Source organism: Ipomoea nil, unplaced genomic scaffold (genome assembly GCF_001879475.1).
Source record: "Ipomoea nil cultivar Tokyo-kokei standard unplaced genomic scaffold, Asagao_1.1 scaffold0656, whole genome shotgun sequence".
Taxonomy (NCBI): Eukaryota; Viridiplantae; Streptophyta; class Magnoliopsida; order Solanales; family Convolvulaceae; genus Ipomoea; species Ipomoea nil.
The window spans coordinates 417,374-436,753 of record NW_017617084.1 but is presented as its reverse complement, the minus strand read 5'-3'; the positions used below and the strand labels follow the sequence as shown (position 1 = coordinate 436,753).

Genomic DNA, 19,380 nt, shown 5'->3' with positions numbered 1-19,380 from the left:
ATGTGTCATATTTCAAAAATGCATAAGGGGCCAACGTGAGCCCAAGAATACTTTCAGAAACCATAAGCATGTGGTATATCATTCTTTGATGAATTGAGAAGTAGTAGAGTTGTTTGCATGCATGATATTGATGCATGAGAGATATATTTATGTATTATCTATATCGGTGAGGTTTTGGAGGATACCGTTTGGACTATGTCCTCTCGGGAGATATTTATGGACATTGCGGTCCCAGTATATGTAACGCGACGTATTCTCACGTTACGAGGTTGGAAACTTCCCGCCAAGCTTGGAATCCTGGTTAGGGGGTGTGCACACTAATAGTTCGATACCTGATTCCACAGAGTTTGAACCACAAGATTGGTTCCGTAGACGGTAGGAGATATTGGGTCGGATTTATGCCGTTTCCGATGGGGTAATTCACGCTTCGGTGAAACCCTAAGCCGTCTACGAGTAAAGAGAAAGAAGAGAGTCAATAGAGACTCAAGAAATAGAGTCAAAAGAGACTCAAGATAAAGAAAGAGAGTCAACAGAGACTCAAGAGAAAGAAAGAGAGTCAAAAGAGACTCAAGAGAAAAAAAGAGAATCAAGAGAGACTCAGGAAAGTAACAAAGAGACCTCCACAGAAAGTACTCTATTTTATAAAAGAGTGTATGAGTATTTATATATCTATAGTTGCACGAGATTGCATATGAGTATGAGTATATTATTGCACTAGATTGCATAAGAGTATGAGTATATTATTGCACTAGATTGCATAAGAGTATGATTATATTGTTGCATGAGATTGCATATGAGTATGAGTATATTATTGCACTAGATTGCATAAGAGTATGATTATATTGTTGCACGAGATTGCATATGAGCATGAGTATATTATGGCACGAGATTGAATATGAGCATGAGTATATTATTGCACGAAATTGCATATGAGTATGAGTATATTATTGCACGAGATTGCATATGAGTATGAGTATATAGTGGCACGAGATTGCATATAAGTATGAGTATATAGTTGCACGAGAATGCATATGAATATGAGTATATTATTGCACGAGATTACATAAGAGTATGATTATAGTATTGCACGAGATTGCATATGAGTATGTATATAGTATTGCATGAGATTGCATAAGAGTATGATTATAGTATTACACGAGATTGCATATGAGAAAGATTATTGAATTGCACAAGATTGCCTATTTGAATGAAGTATAATATTGCACGAGATTGCATATGAGTATGACGCATATTATTGCACGAGATTGCATAAGAGTATGATTATAGTATCGCATGAGATTGCATATGAATATGTTTACAGCTTTGCACAAGTTTGTATATGAGAGTGATGTATAGTATTACACGAGATTGAATGTGAGTAAAGTATCGTATAAGATTTCATAATGAGAAAGTTGACTTAAGATTTTCCATCGAGTATGATTCTCTTGTTGTACTAGAAGCTCTATTTAGCATGTTATGTGATGAGAATGTGAAAGTATGAGAATACCTGTTATATGGTCTACTAGCATGATCCTATCTGTAAGCATGAATAGCTTGTTAAGTTATTTGAGAAGTTTGTATGTTGATGAATCTATGTGATCAGTCTTATACATATATGAGAATGCCAGCTGATATTATAGGGTGCAAGCATCTAGAAAGAATGTGATAAATCTAAAGATGATTTGAGATGAGCTTTTTGTTCCAAAGAAATCAAATGTTTTCTAAGTAAATGCTAGAATGCTTTACAGGGTTGAGTGTGGTTATACTTAACTTTGTGCTAACGGGTGTTTTCCTATTTGTCTATGTGTTGCTTGCAAAACCCCTTTCAGGTGGGCCCAATAGTGTGAAGAAGTCGAGTTAGATTAGTCTCATAGATAGTGATATCTAAACTCTAGTATCTTTAATGATCATGTTATGGATTTTAGACCTTTTGACTTTATGTTTTGAGGATGATGTAGACTATTTGGGGTGACGTTTTTCCCCCTTATATTTCCAGTATTTATATTTAGTTGCCAGACTTAATCTTATTTCTAGTTTTACCCCTTTAGCCTGTGCAATCACCACGGAGTGGTGGTTGTGGCGGTGAGACTCCCACTAATTATCTTTTAGTTATTTCCGATGCTTAGTGATGTTAATGATTGTTTAGAGTTGTAATTAAGAGTTAGAAAAGTGGGGTGTTACACTTTTGATGTGCTGATCTTTCGATACACATCGTATAGCGTATCACACAATCCGTTTAGGATGTTGTTTCGGCAAAGGAAGTCCGAATCCTTCCAGTAGCCAATCGCCATCACGGATTGAGCATCTTGTTCCTTCAACTCAGGAACTTTCTCGGTCAAGAACCTTGCCAAGCTGAGAGTTGCTAAGTAGAACAACATCTTTTGTTGCCACCTCTTGAAGTTCGATCTGACTCCGGTGAATTACTCTGGTTTTTTAGCTGATCCGCTCGGTACCGAAGGTACCCGAGTCATGGGAATGTATCCCCCGGTGCTCCCACCATCTTGTGAACATACGTTCACTTGTGGTGCGTGGGAATTGGCAACATTGTTTCCGTTCCCACCATTGTTGTTCTCAACAACATTTTCCTCCCCTTGATTTGGCAGAACGGGGTTCTCCATTTCTTCTAGGAAATTAGGAGAAAACAACCAACGGGAAACAAGGTCTAAGGTTTTAAGATTTTTGGATATTTCGTTGGTAAAACCTCATAATAATCCTACAAAATAAGGATTATTATCTTATAGAAAATTTGGGAAGGAAAGGGTGAAGGAATGTGGCTCGGGTTTGGTGTAGGTTGTTAGCACAAGTCGAGCAAATCACTCTTTCCCTAAAACCTTATTTACTACCTCCCACAAGTGCTAGGAGCATTTTAGGTTGTGACCAGCAGTGTGACACCTGACTATCTGAAAGCTGGCTAGAGTGTCACGCTGATGGTCACGGCATGACCTTCAGCGTTACACCTTTCCGGTGACACTTTTTGGCTTCTCCTTCGCTCCGATGCTCCGTTGATCCTTGCTATGATTTTGCCCTTCCATTTGCGAACCAATTTGCCTCAATATCGTCCTGATTTGTCCACATTTGAAGCTCCTAGATGCCTAAGTCCCAGTTTCCATTCCTCAAGCCATAAACACCTGAAATATGCTTCACTCTTGCACATTACCTAGCATTCACTCAGAAATTAGTACAAACGAAGCATAGTTATGGGCTAATTCAAGGCTTATCAAGGGTGTAATTGAAATGATTACCAATATTAATGTTTGGTTATGTATGACCCTATAATGGGAATAAAACTTTTAAAAATGCAAAAATAAAAAAAAAAAAAAAAAAAGGCAATTGATCATAATATAATGACATCCAAAGCACCAATATGACTAAAAAGATCAAAACAAAAATATAAAAGCATTAATACAAACTTAAAAATTGTATTATCAATAAGATGGAATGATACCATTTTTTAATTAGGGAATGAAATTTTTAATTGAATGGCAATCAAATCTCATAATTATGTTTTAAAAAGTTGTCAACCGAACATTAACTATGATTTTGATTCTCATTCATAGTATGTAAATCCATGAATCAAACACACCTCCTTTACAAATAATTTAAAAAAAAAAAAAAGTAACATCAGAATATGATAATAAGTTAAAAATTATGTCTATAATATAAACACATGAGTTCATAAAAGAGTCGTGATATAATCTAGCGAAATTATTTTTTTTAAAAAAAAAAGTTGTATCATAAAAAATAAATAAATTAAAATTGCACAATAAGGACGCGAGGGCAGTGGTGTGCACTGTGTGGTCCTTGAAAGTGACGAGGAGTGTTTGAAAATATTAATGTGATTGTTCCTGTGGAACAGTTCTCGCTACTGTTGGCAGAGTGACAGAGTAGGGCTATTATAGTAATTCTATTGCACAACTTTTATCGGAAGCTGTGAAAAGCAAAATGAAAAATTGCACGTGTGAACCCATCTAGTGGTCACCATTTTAAACGAATCTCTTTCCCTTTCCATCAAATTACATTCCATGCCACTCCAAATTTAGAATCTACGGAGTCCGGAGTATTTACTAATTTCACTGTTTTTATTATTTTTTATAAAGAGAAAATTTTATTAAAAATCATCTATTTTAATTAGAAAATATTTTTTTTTTTTAAAAAAAAACAACACGATTTTCTAACCCAATAGAATTAAAAATATTTTTTAATATTTTAAAGGGAAAGTATGTTTTTTAATATTATATTTATACAAAATAATGATTTTAGTCCTCCAATTATTGACATAAACATTATTAATCATCCAATTTTTCAGAATTTGATTTTTTTCCTTCATTAGGTGATAGTTTAGAGTATTTTAATTTCTCAACCTTTTATTAGAGTTTTAAGATAATCATACGTTATAGGTCATAAATTGTCAAATAATATTATTCTATAGCAATTAAATTATTGTAAAAAATTGATATATTCGATCAAAATATTTATATAAGTAACAAATTTTTTTTTAAAAGGAAGTAACAAATTTTTAATGTTATCAAAATGTATACTAAATTCTAAACAAAAGAATAATAATAGTAATATTAAAAATATAAATATGAATAATGATTAATTGCTATCAAGTGTCATAAGAGAAGAGAAGTACTGTGATGAGAAGAAAAAAAAAAAATTTTAACAAATTTTTTGTTTAACTTAAGGCTAAATTAGGAATTGACATATATAGGCTATGTTTGGGAAATCTAGTTGAAAAGATAGCTGAAAGCTGAAAATTGAAGAGCCGTTAACTAACTGATTATGTTCAAAAGTGTTTGGTAAAATTAATTTTTTGATAAGCTGATAGATGTAAAATGACTAAAAAGGTCATTTTTATAATATATATGAGATATATATTAAGGGTGTGTTTGGAAATCCGGAAAATGATTTCTGGAAATCATTTTCCGGGTTTTTGGTGTTTGGCTAGGCAAGGAAAATAGAAATCAAAGGAAAATAACTTATGGTCAATGGAAAATCACTCCTCTTTTCCGGAAAATGACTTCCCCTTTTTTGGGGGGAAGTCATTTTCCATTCTTTGGTTTTACTCATCGCCACTGCATCAACACGAAAACACCAAAGACCATCGCCGGAGACATCGCCACTGCTGGAGGTTCATCCCCTCGCCACCGTTGATCTGCTCGTTGCCGTCGTTGATCTGCTCGTTGCCGTCGTTGATCTACCCATCTGCCCGTCACTGTTGAGGAAGACTGAGGAAGAAACCCAGGTCCGTCGCTGCTCTGCCCAGCCACTGCTCCGGTCACCGCCGCTTCTCTGCTCAGTCATTGCGTCCGTTCACCGCCTACCACCATCGCTACTGGTCGAGAAAAAAGAAAGAGGGAGACGGAGGTTCAAAGGGCTGTTGCTTCGCCGAATCGCCGCCGAATTTGCTATCCACCACCGCCTGGGAGAATAAAGAAAGAAAGACGTCCATCGTAATTGTCGAATCCACCGTCGCCAAATTTGTTGTCCACCACCATTTCTAATTTCTATTTCAATTTCACAATTCTGCTGTCCACCACCACCAAAAATCAATTTCACCATTTCTAATTTCAATTTCAACTTCACAATTTCTAATTTCAATTTCAATTTCAACTTCACTATTTCTCATTTTGTGCCTTGTTTATGTATACTGATATGTTAAATAATAATAATTTATGATAATTTTGTTTTGAGTTTGTCATTTTTCTACTCATTTTCTGGAAAATGAACCAAACACACAAAGACAGTTTTCTGTTAGGTAGCCAAACACCGGAAAGGAAAACGTTTTCTGGAAAATGACTCATTTTCCAGAAAACATTTTCCAAAAGTCATTTTTCTGCTTTCCAAACGGACCCTAAATTAAAATAAAAGAAAAAAAATTAATTGGTAAGGGTAAATGATGCCATTTATTTATTAACGGACAATTAGAGTTAGAACTTTAAAAGGAGAAGAGGATAAATAAAAATATAGGAGAAGAGAAAAGACCAAAATAATTTTAATTAGGAAGGATAAAAGATGTCATTTATTTAAAGAGAAAATATTTGATGCACCGTCGCTGTATAGGTGCTATACAACGGCGGTAAACCAAATCATGCCACCTCATTAAATGTAAAGTAAACTTTAACTAAACCCTTTTATGTAAATTATAATAATTTTTAATATGGTATAATTATAATTATTTTATGTTACTAAAAATAATTATTATATTCAATTAAAACTAAATAATATTGGTGAGATTAACCATATCCATAGAGCAGTGATTTTATCTTCTCTCTAAACGCAGAATCTCTTCTTTCTATGTTATTTGCGTTCGGTTTTTCCCTTGGTTTTCTTCCTCTATAGGCACGAATTTAATTTGTAAATCTACTCATTGCGTTGTAGGGTTTCTTCTCTCTGTGTATTTCAAGCATAATTATGTTCTTAATAACGATGGGTGTATGTCACTCTTTTCTTCATTGTGCTGCAAGCCTGCAAGATTTCTTTTCTTGTATTCGAAACAAAGTTCTTAATGTTGGTGGTTTGATAGCCTGGCTCTGGAATCACCTATTTAAACTTTACTAATCAAAATTTCTCTTCTTTTTCCCCATTCTCTCTTTATATGGCTACTTTTTTCAATTCTGTGCAATTTGTAAAAGTTTAGGAGGATCATGCGATTCGTTTTGGTGAGGATTCTGGATAAGAAATTTTCTTCTGTACTACTTGTTTCAATTTAGAGCTGCGTCTCTCTTCTTTTTCCCTGTCCGGAGTGTCCGTTATGTTGTTGATTTTTAGTTTCAAAAATTTAAATATGCAATCGGATTCAATGGTTATAGTTTTTTCTCTTTGCTTAATTTCTCGCACTATGCATTTTTCTCTAGAATTGATAACTGGTGGTGCTGAGTTTTTTTTTTTTTTTTTTTCATATAGTTTTAACATAATAAACACATGACATGGATAAGCATGAATGTAGGATAACTAGATTATAGCTAGGAGCTATGAAAGCATAAAGCTAAGTCTTATGGAACTGATGTGTTCATGAGTACCCAATTTTGCAGCTTAAGGTATTTATGACCAACTACATACGAATAAAGATAATGAACAAAGAAAACTGTGTTCAGTATTTCATACAAACCAAGGAAGAATATCCAAAAATGAGAGAATTATTGTTGTTGACACTCCGGCCTCGAATTGCTAGTGGAGTGGGACACACATGATAATTACAGCTCAAGAGAACTATTTAAATTAGCTTGGTGAATTCTAATTATTTTGTACTCATCTTTCTTTGTCAATGGGGTATAGACGCACCGGTAGAATTAGTCTGAATTGGTTAGTTTGTAGACGTAGTATAATGAATATGACATTTTATTGCTTAGGGATTTAGGAACTGAATAATAATTATTTTTTAGTAACATAAAATAATTATAATTATACCATATTAAGAAGTTTTATAAATTGCATAAAAGGATTTAGTTAAAGTTAACTTTACATTTAATGAGGTGGCATGATTTGATTCACCGTCGTTGTATAGCACCTATACAACGACGGTGCATCAAATATTTTTTCTTATTTAAAATAATAAGGATAAAGATGAAAAAAGGTTAGGAAGCTCCTAGCTTATTTTTGAAATTCTTACCTAAGATAGCTTGCTCTTATTTTAAGCTACTACCTGAGTTTGGGAACATTACCAAACAGAGCTTATAGCTTATTAGTAGCTTACAATAAGCTATAAGCTCTGCCAAACAGAGCCATAAGCTACTATTGAAAACTCAGAAATATCTTAGGGGGTGTTTGGTTATTGGCTTATCAGCAAAAAATTAGCTTATTTGACTATGTTTAGCTGTTTGACCTTTGAATGAGCTAATATGGAGTGTTTGGCAAATGGCTTTTGGTCTTGGCTGATTGGGCCTATCAGTTAAAATAGTAAACGCTGCTATACCCAGCGTTTGAGAATGGCTTATTAATTTTATTTGTAAAATGGCAATGCTATCCTTCTAAAGCCCTAATCTTTCGCTCAGTTCTCACCATCGCTCGTCTGACTCCTTTGCTCAGTTCTCACCACCTCCTTCGCTCAGTTCTTCGTGTGGCGTCTGCCTGCGATCCATCTCTTCATGTTCGCAACTACCTTCTCCGGTCAACTACCGGTCATTGCTTCTCTCCAAGGTAAATTCATCCCCTCGTTATACCTTATTTTCTCAGAATTTCTCTTCAATTTGCCGTCTATATTTTCTTTTTCGTGTGCCATTTCTTTGCTACACTTGTAATTAACATGATGTTCGCATTTTTCTGGACACGATTAGTAATCTAAGTATGAAATTCCCTAAACCACCACAAGGTAGTTTAAAAAGTTTGTTTCAATAAATTACTATTACGGTTAAATATACTTATAATTTGTTAACTTTTATTTTTATATACATTTAGGAAGGTATTACTTGGTGGATAAAGGCTTCTCGGAAAGAAATTGATATTTGACACCTTACTCTAAGACTAGATACTATCAATCAGAGTTTCGTGGAGCTAACCCAAGGGGATCTCAAGAAATATTTAATCGAGCTCATTCATCTTTACGAAGTTGCATTGAGAGAGCTTTTGGTGTTCTTAAGGCTCGGTGGAAGATATTGCAAAAGATGTCGATATATTCATTAATGGATCAAAATAGACTTATTTGCTCATGTTTTGCATTGCACAACTACATAAGGAAAAGCACAATTGGTGATCCCGGTTTTAGATTCATTGATCAAGATCGAGAGTTCATACCACCAGATATTTTTCAAGATGTTGAAGCTAACTTTGTTCCAGGTGATGATAATATGAGAACCCGGGAAATGACAATTATTCGCGATAACATTACATCTAGTTTGATTGCAGCTAGGCGTCATTCCTAGAGTATTATTACTTGGTGAAGATGGTTGTAATTTTTTTGTGCATGTACTTCGTGAGACGGTGTAGGCTTATCCTTATTTTTTTGTCCCTCAGCCTGGGGTCTTCCCCCCTTTTTGTATTCCAAAAAAAAAAAAAAAAAAAAAAAAACTATCATGTTGAATTATTATTACTAACTTATGCTTATTTGAATTGATGTTTTTTATGTTTAACTATTATTAACTACGGAGTATTATCTCTATAATTGCAACATTATTAATAATCAAACAAACAATTTAATAGTTAGGTGGTGGTGGTGGTGGTGGTGGTGGTGGTGGTGGTGGTGGTGGTGGTGGTGGTAGCGGCGGCGGCGGTGGCGGCGGTGATGGCGGTGGTGGCGGTGGTGGCAATGGTGGCGACGATGGCGACGATGATGACGATGACAATGAGTGGCGGCGGTGGCGGCGGTGATGGCGGTGGTGGCGGTGGTGGCGATGGTGGCGACGATGATGACGATGACGATGACGATGACGATAACGATGACGACGATGACGACGATGACGACGATGATGACGATGATGACGATGACAACGATGACGATGATGACGATGATGACGATGATGACGATGACGACGATGACGACGATGATGATGATGATGATGATGATGATGATGATGATGATGATGATGATGATGTAAACCCCAACTTGTAATTGGCAAAATTATTATGGCAAAACTAGCTAGGTCAAGTTGTGTCTGTTACAGTCACTGAGTGATGATCTTGCGGAACAGTCACTATGCCAATCGGGTTTTGGAAATTAGCAGTTAATTTTGCAGCCCTTATGACCAGCAATGCAGTTACCATATTGATGATTTTAGAAACCATTCTTGATGAAGTCAAAATTGGCAAAAAGGAAAAATGGCAAGTTATCTTGGTCTACAAGGAAACCCTAGAAGATTACTTGCCATCCAAGTCTCAAGTATTATATATACTAGTTGTTTACATGGGAAAAAGGTGAGAGAGAAAAAAATAGAGAGGAGCTTTACAAGAAATATCTTTCAAGATTTGAATGTTAAAAAATCTCTCTCCACGAGTTACAAATAAAATACTTTGAGTTATCATCTTCTCAAGACACCATTGATGATATGAGTTTAACAAGACTCTTGGGAAGAATTTCTACAGAGCTTAAATCAGTGGACCGTATTCCATACAACTGTGGGAACAGTGGTGAGTGGGTCAGCGAGACGGACAGCAACAGCACGGATCTCCAAAGGGACTTTGGAAGCTGAAGCACGGATCTCCGAGCTCGACAATCCTCTATAGCTTTCAAAAAGATTGGGTATTATCGTGTGGTGTGTAGCACACATTGGGTGAGAAGATTTTCTCTTACCGTCTGTTTGATTTGCTGTTGAGATAGTGAATTCGACTCACTGATGGTGGTCCCCCAGACGTAGATACTGTTGTATCAAACTGGGTAAACAATATTATGTGTCTTTTACTTCTGTTTGATTTAGTTTCCGCACCAAGACTTTTCACTGATCTACTGACTGGTCTACGACAGTGCTAAGTCAATCACTCAAACAGAATCATACTGAAATATTATCTAGACACCCTAATAACACGAATACAGAAATTACAAGTAATAATAATAATAATAATAATAATAATAATAATAATAATAACAACAACAACAACAACAACAACAACAACAACAACAACAACAACAATAATAATAATAATAATAATAATAATAATAATAAATACAAATAAATTGTAAAAGTAATTAAAGAAAATAAATTGTAAAAGTAACTAAAGAATTAAAAATTAGCAAAATGTCCTTAAAGGTCATCTTACATACCATCAGCTATCAGCTAATTTACCAAACACTTATCTATAACCAGTTAATAGAATCAGCTAGTCAAACCAATTAACAGAATCAGCTATTAGTTATCAGCTAACCCAATCAGTTATCAGCTATCAGCTGATTGCCAAACACCCCCTAATACCAGGGGACATTGGAACATGTATTCCTCTTGCAAGAATAATAACCATTCTCATGAATATTATTCCGAGGAATAAAAATCATTAACAAACAACATAATATGCATGTTCCCAAAATTGTCATATCATTCCATGCTTACTCTGTGAACCAAACATATTGTAATGGTTTCTGTTGGTCATTGAGAAAAATTGTCACCTTATAAAAGATCATAATTTGAAATATTAATAATAGTAGTTATTCAACAATTGAGAAATTAAAACGCTATTACATATAAATACATATGCATAAAATGATATTTTCCTTATTTTAAATACAAAAATATTTTAAAATTATATTAGAACACTATTTAATATAATAATTCAACGATGAATGAATTGTCATACCTAGCATTATTGTTTGCATCATTTCATAATGTAATTTACACAGTTGATGTTACAATTTGTATATAAAGAATATATGTTGATAAAGAGTACAAGAATATATTATTGGAGGAAATGCCCTCTCTCCAATACTAAGGACTCATGAATGTCCTATATAAAATATTGAAATAATATAATAATAATAATATAATGTTAACATAAATAGGACTAATAATATTAGTATTTTACTTCAACATTGAAATAATATACATTATACTTTCACTATTTAAAAATTAACTAGTCGTGATTTTTCAACTTATGTTGAAAAAAAAAATTGTTACTAACTAATGATTTTATTTAACTATGTTCATCACATAACTGAATAATTAGGGGCCAAACTTGGTAACGAATAATAAATAATTAATGAATAGGACATTGAGTTGCATGTGTTTTTTTTATCCGTAAAAAATAATATTGGAAACTAGACTCAATTTAGGTCCTCAAATGACTAATTACAAATTCTAAACAAAAACAGTTAGGAAAGTTGCCCAAGAAAAATAAGACAAGTGACAAGGGAAGTCAAATGTCTTGCCAGAAGATGACGATGTCTTTGTAAGGAACAAGACCCCCTATTTATAACGTCAAGGTTACCAAACATTGCGGAAAGTGAGTGAACCTCATTTTCCAGTCATTATCAACCAAATATGTGTGCCACCTAATTAGATCCCTTAATGTGTCACCCCATTTGGCCCCTAATCACTTTTCTTTGTGACTAGTAGCCGCTTATGGCCCGTTGTGCCTAATGGTTGGGCATCGGGTGCCAGATGACATATTTTTTGGCTAGGCAGGACACTAATCTACCCTGTCCCATATTGACTTTTTTACGATCGGTAGCAGTTGGTGGTGGCCTATGGCCACTCGTTCTGCCTGGCAATAGGGTGCTTAGCGGTCGCCCGACCCGCTATTTGGTCAAGTAAGGCACCATGCTGCCTCACCACTCGTCCATCCCCCTTCTTCACTTTTGCACCTTGTGACCATAGATTTTATGTTCCTTCTCAATTTCTCCACTTCTTTTGTCCCCTTTAATGGTCTTTGTGCCTTGGGGTTATATATTTATGCCTTCACGCACTTTGGCCTCCAAACTTTCCCCTCTTCCTGTCCAGACCCCAAACTTCCAACATTTGCACTCCAACCTCCAAAACTCTCCGTTTTGGCATAATTCACACCGTTGCCTTTCTCATCTTCTTACCTAGACACCCAAACCTTGCATGTGGCTCAAATCATCTTCTGGAATCTCTACTTCTTAGGCCAATTCATTCATCAATAATCTATTTGCTTTTAATTTATTTAACATATTATTATTTAATCATCATGTCACATAAGTAACTGATTCGTTACATTAAAAAGGGTGTTTGGTTTAAGTCATCTATTATTACCCAAGTAATGTGATATGAAAATGCTACATAATATTGTTTGGTTCAAGTTATGAGATTTTTTTTTTTTTTTTTTTTTTTTTGTATGTAGTATCTATTCAAACATACTTTCTCAACCTATTGAAGCACAAAGAGTCAAAGAGTCAATACCGCCTCCACTAAGGCTCGATCTCATGACCTCCCATATGGGAGAGTCACTATATGACATTTGAGCATAAAGTGTTTTCAAGTTATGAGATTAATTACTTTAATAATCTTATATTACCTCAATATTGATGTGGTGATAATATTCCAACCTATTATGATACCTCATACCTCCCTTCTTTTAGGTATTTTAAGATTGCTTTTCAATAGTTCAAGTTTATCATTGTTAAGTACCTCTTAACAACAACATATATAAAATAAATATATGCATACATAATAAAATATACATACACGTGTGAATATATTTATTTATTTATTAATATATATACATTGACATATATACATTTATGTATAATTACACACACACACAGATAGATATATATATATATATATATATATATATATATATATATATATATATATATATATATATATATATCAAGGTTGTAAAAATCGCTAGGCGTTCTTCGGACACCTGGGGGGCGCCTAGCGCTAAGGGTGTCTAGGCACCTTTTTTTTTTTTCTAAAAAATTTTAAATTTTTTTAAAAAAATTACTTAATACTTGATAATTATAACTTATTTAATACTTTAATAATTAGTACTAAAATATTTAAAACGGCGCAGGTTTGAGCGAAATAACCTATTTAAAAAAAAAAACACTAAAAAATATATAATCGTTAGCCTAAATGCCCACCTAGACCGCCTAGGATGCATAGTCTGCCGCAACCTAGTCGGCGCCTAGGCCGCCTAGAACGGCGATTTTGCCGAAATTCTAGGCGGTATACATACATACATACATACATACACACATACATACATACATACATACATACATATGTGTGTGTGTTTATTGAGGGGATTACAATAAATTGGTTAATATAACATAAAATATAATCCTTAATCAAACAAGTTAATATTATATTTATATATTCTCAAAATATCACATTACCTTTCAAAAAGTATTCAGATTAATTAAGATAATCTTACATTCCATGAACCAAACGACCCTTAAGGAGTAATGGTAAGTACTTTTATCCTACTTTGATTTATTTTAATTTTTCTATTTCATATATATATATATATATATATATATATATATATATATATATATATATATATATATATATATATATATATATATATATATATATATATATATATATATATATATATTTGTAATGATATTTTTATACATTGATTTTCTTTATACAAAAGAAATTTAAAAAAAAATGATATGTTCAGTTGATATTATTTTTATGAATCTACAATACTTTTTTTAATGAACCGGCATTCCGGCAACTCATTACATGTTTGGGTATAACATGTTCCGAGTGATTAATGGGGTTACTATGTTAATTTTTGTGTCCTTAACATTGAAAAACTCTTATAAACTTAATATTATTATATATGATTCTACATATTTCATAAGATAGGGCAGACTTTTTTTTTTTTAATATTTCTGGCCCTATTACATTGTAGTATCTGTTCATATACTTTCTCAACCTACTGAAACACAAAGAAATAACGCCTCCACTGAGGCTCGAACTCATAACCTTCCAAATGGAAGTCAAACCCGGGTACCATTAGACCACATAGTCTTGGTAAGATAGGACAGACTTATATACAAAGAGAAGGGAGAATTAAAAAGGCAAGATATCATAATGATTCCTTTCAATATTTCTTTGATTTTATGCAGTGATATTTGTTTCCCTTCTTCCTGTGAAATATTCTGTTTCCTCAATTTGCTTTTCTTCCTTATTAGCCCCCTTCAAGTTGGAGACGGGGTGTAAGTGGAGTCCCATCTTGTCGCGAAGGAAAATAAAAGGTGCCTTTGGTAAGGGCTTGGTGAGAATATCTGCTATTTAGTGTGAAGATGGCACAAATCGTGTGACAAGGTGACCCATGGCTACTTTTTCTCGAACAAAATGGTAGTCTATTTCGATATGCTATGTCCTCGCATGAAAAAGATGATTAACCGACATATGAAGAGCACTGAGATTGTCGCAGAATAATTGTGGAGCATGAAGCAAAGGGATGCCAATGTCACGTAATAAAAAAGTGAGCCAAGTTAATTCAGCTGTAGTGGAAGCCATGGACCTGTATTCTGCTTCTGAACTAGATCGAGCAACTGTAGGTTGCTTCTTTGAACACCAAAAAACGCAATTAGCACCTAGGAAAGCACAAAAACCTGTTGTGCTTCTTCTGGTTAAGGGACAACCTGTCCAATCGGCATCTGAAAAAGCATACAAAGAGAGAGGACTTTTAGAAATGAATCGTAAGCCATAGTCTTGTGTACCTTTAAGGTAGCGAAGAATTTGTTTGACTGCTTTAAGATGTAGTTCTGTGTGGGAGTTGAAGAATTGACAAACTTTATTGACAACATGTTGAATGTCTGGCCGAGTGAATGTGAGGTATTGAAGAGCACCAACAATACTTCTATAATAAGTAGCATCTACACCATTTTGTTTTGACATATTTTCTTTTTCTTTGAGAACCATAGGAGTAGCATTAGGAGTACAATCTGTCATCCTTGTACGGTTGAGAAGATCCTTGATATATTTGCCTTGAGAGAGAATGACTCCTCCATTGAAGTATTTAATTTCCACACCTAAAAAAAATGTTAGACATCCAAGATCCTTTATAGCAAATTCTGCACTTAATTGATGAATTAAGTTAGAGATGAAGGAGTCATTATTTCCAGTCACCAATATGTCATCTAAGCGATCAAACCAAGCTCGAGGAGCTTGCTTTAGCCCATATACAATAATATTAAGTTTATAAGAGGTATCAGAGCTTCTTCTTTTATTGTGCCAAGCAACCATGAAATAAGAAGACCATCATTTGTTAACCACAAGGTATATGCTGGATTCACAACCCCATCTTTTAGCAAACGTTCAGATTTGTCATCATTCTTTTCCAAATGATGAAGCACGCCAAGACTACGAGCCAGATGAATGATTTGTGATCGCCACATGAGATAGTTATTGGAGCCTAGTCTAATTGAAATCAAACTGGCACACTGATGGAATGATTGTAATGTAAGCTTGGGTTCTTCCATGACTGAATAATAAGAAAATGGAGGAACCGGGCTCTTGATGCTTGCGAGTTTCAAGGCTCTGAAACCATGAAAAACTCTTATAAACTTAATATTATTGTATATGATTCTACATATTTCATAAGATAGGACAGACTTATATACAAAGAGAAGGGAGAATTAAAAAGGAAAGATATCATAATGATTCCTTTCAATATTTCTTTGATTTTATGCAGTGATATTTGTTTCCCTTCTTCCTGTGAAGTATTTTGTTTCCTCAATTTGCTTTTCTTCCTTATTAAACATGTTAACATTATTGTACTAACACATTTACATTAATACTCTATTTTTTAATATAGAGTATTAGTTAATTATTAAATGTATTGATAGATAATATTTATAAGTTAAAATAGTCTCTTGACTATGACATAATTTCTAATTTGGACTTCAACCATCATTTATTTAAAATAGTCCATTGACTATGTAAAACTTATTCAATTTAGTCCTCAATTTATTACATTATAAGACTAAATTGAGTAAATTTTATAAATTAAAAAATCATTTCAGATGATTTGATAGTCGATGATTAAATTAAGAATTACGATATATAATTGAGATACCATTTTGGGTATTAACTCACGATTTGATGGACTCTATTTGTTTTAATTAAGGTTTATAGATTAAACGCTTTATGTTGATTGAATTGTGAGGTGCATTTGTTAAATATGTATTGCTAAACATGTACTTCGTAGCTATGGATCTTGTACTCTAACAACACCAAGTAATTTGGAATGAATACTCTATTGTAATAAAGTCAGTAGTATTCAAAAAACATACTTCGTATTATTTTCTTAAATTTTAAAAATTATAAAATTTATCATCTTAACGGATTATCGAATTTATAGGTTATCGTATTGTTATTATTCAAAATTTATTAACTAAACATGTCTATTTCCTATTTAAATATCACGTTCATGTCAATGATGAGAATTTTGACTCATTAAACTTAATTAATTACAATTATATTTAATCTTAGGGTGTTTGGTAGGATGGGATTGTAATTCCATTCCTACCAAATTTCATGGAATTGCAATTCCACATTTTGGGGAATTGTAATTACATGATAAATTACCATTGTACCCTCATTATTATTATAATAATAATATTATACAAAGATATTTTAGTATTTATTCACTTCTTCCATTTCAATTCACAATCATTCTATTTCTTTCAACCAAACAATATAATTTAAATTATCTCTTTATTCTTTCTTCACGGAATTAAATTTCATTTTCCCCCTAATTTCTTTGTTCTAATCAAACGCCATGTTAATGTATTTCATATCATTATCGTATCCATGTCAATACGAATTGCTATCAAGACTCGGGGGCTTCCTAGCTGATACGGTCTGGTGAGTACTCAGTACTCACTACTCAGAGTGGTATGGAATGATTGTACTTAAATTTCAAAATAATTTGACACCGGAAATAAAAAATACATACATGTACTTTTGAAATTGCTTTAATGTCATTAACTTTTCAGGTGACTTCATTTCACTTACTGAATGGTCATGTCATCATAACGATGAGTAGCACAATATGCCAAACACTTCCTAGCATTCATTCACCACTTTTCTTGTCTTTTTCTCATTTACAATTTTACTTCCATTTTAATTATTGAATCATTTTACTCCGTATATAACAATATTCAACCAACAAAAAAAAATGTTATGATAATATTTATTCTAAATTTAAGATTTATTTTTTTGTTTTTGGTTTCATTAATGAATAATGGTTTATTCATTCTAAATTTAGGATTGATCATCAATAGTGAGATTAAATGTGCTATTTCACTTTCCCATTCCTTTTCAAAAGTATTTATTTCGTTTTAATCCCACAAATGTGTATATTTATTTATCTTTAATTAAATTGGCTAGCATATTTGATACTCGAGTACTCGACTATTTCAACAATGTTAATTAAAATTACTTTTTACCATAAAAAGTATGAGTAAATTTTTGAAATGGTACATCAACAATAATAGTTTTACCACATCGTCAATAGCAATATTGACTATCAAATGTGTGATATTTTAGTCTTTTGGTAATCTATATTTTTATACTACTAATAAAAATAAAATTTTACTTTTACAACTTCCCGTCTAAATTACCACTCAAGAAATTACTATATAAAATATGATAATTGTATGGTAATTAAGCTAATAATTACACTAATATTAGTATAATTGACTAATAATTATCATGGTAATTAAGCTAATAATTAACATAATCTATACTTCTATATTACTAATAAAAATAAAATCCTACTTTTACAACTTCCCGCCTAAATTACCTCCCAAGCTATTACTATATAAAATCTAATAATTTTATGGTAATTAAGCTAATAATTACACTAATAATAGTATAATTGACTAATAATTACTATGACAATTAAGATTATACTTACCATCATTGATAGATACCCCAAAATCGGGCACTCAGTCAGGAACATGGAAGGCAGTTGGTTCTGAATGCCTAGGAACACCTTAGCAGTTTAAGGGAAGAGGCCTCCACAGCGAGCAGCGTTGACACAAGCATTTGGGCGACCTGACTAGGGTCCTTATGGGGCTCGGGCAAGTCACCAGGATCTGTAGTCAGCGTGTCCCCGACCAGGACCTTAATTGGCTCGGATGGAAAATCAACTTTAGTAGCCGGTGTATCTTTGACTGGGTTCCTAACTAGCTCATACGGGTGACCAGGCTAGGCAGTCGGCGTGTCCCCCGACCGAGTGCACGTTCCAGAAGCGTTTAATGGCAGATTTCGTGGAGATTCTTTCCTTGCGTAACAAGCAGTTTCATTCTTTCATATTAGGCAGTTATTCCGCCAGTTTTGGCAGATTCCAAAGCTTAAATTTAGTTATTTTCCCTTTTATTGCATTCTAAAGGGCCTAATTCCTTGTTTAATTTATAACCAAAGAAACATTTAGTATTTGGACAAGTCTTGTGTAAGATCGTAGTATGTTATATGTGTAATATAATACTCACTCCGTCCTATTTTACCTGTCTCACTTTCCTTTTTAGTTTGTCCCAAAATAGTGTATCTTTCCAAAATTGAACATAACTATCACTCTACATTTCCCAATTTACCCTTTTGACTTTTCAAATTTCTAGAGGTAAGTACAATTGTACTTTGTATAAATAACACCTACTTTTGAAGGGCAAAATTCAAAAGTTATTAACATTTGTTATGTTGTATTAAAAGCCGTGCAAAAATTAAATGAGACAATCAATTAGAGACGGAGGGAGTACCATTTTGATAAAATATAATACTTTTTTTATGAATTCATATAAAAGTATTACATTTTAATTAATAAATATTACTAGTCTTGCATAAGACGACACCATTTCGGTAGCTTACTCAATAATCATTTACTTGACGTTATTGGGACTGAACTCTGTATTCTATGCACACAATAATTCCTCTCCCTCTCTATATTATTAGAATATTATCATTTACCATTCCTATTCTGACTGTGACTCTTTATATCCTTTTAAATACATATTTTAATTTCCAA

At 33.2% G+C, this 19,380-nt stretch overlaps 1 long non-coding RNA gene across 1 annotated transcript; it reads left to right on the top strand.

Moving 5' to 3' along the window:
* The first annotated feature begins 187 nt into the window (after window positions 1-187).
* On the top strand, window positions 188-19,113 carry LOC109174746. The gene is made up of 3 exons (XR_002053171.1): window positions 188-197; window positions 13,791-13,795; window positions 18,977-19,113. It is a non-coding gene; the product is annotated as an uncharacterized LOC109174746 (long non-coding RNA).
* Window positions 19,114-19,380: the final 267 nt, after the last annotated feature.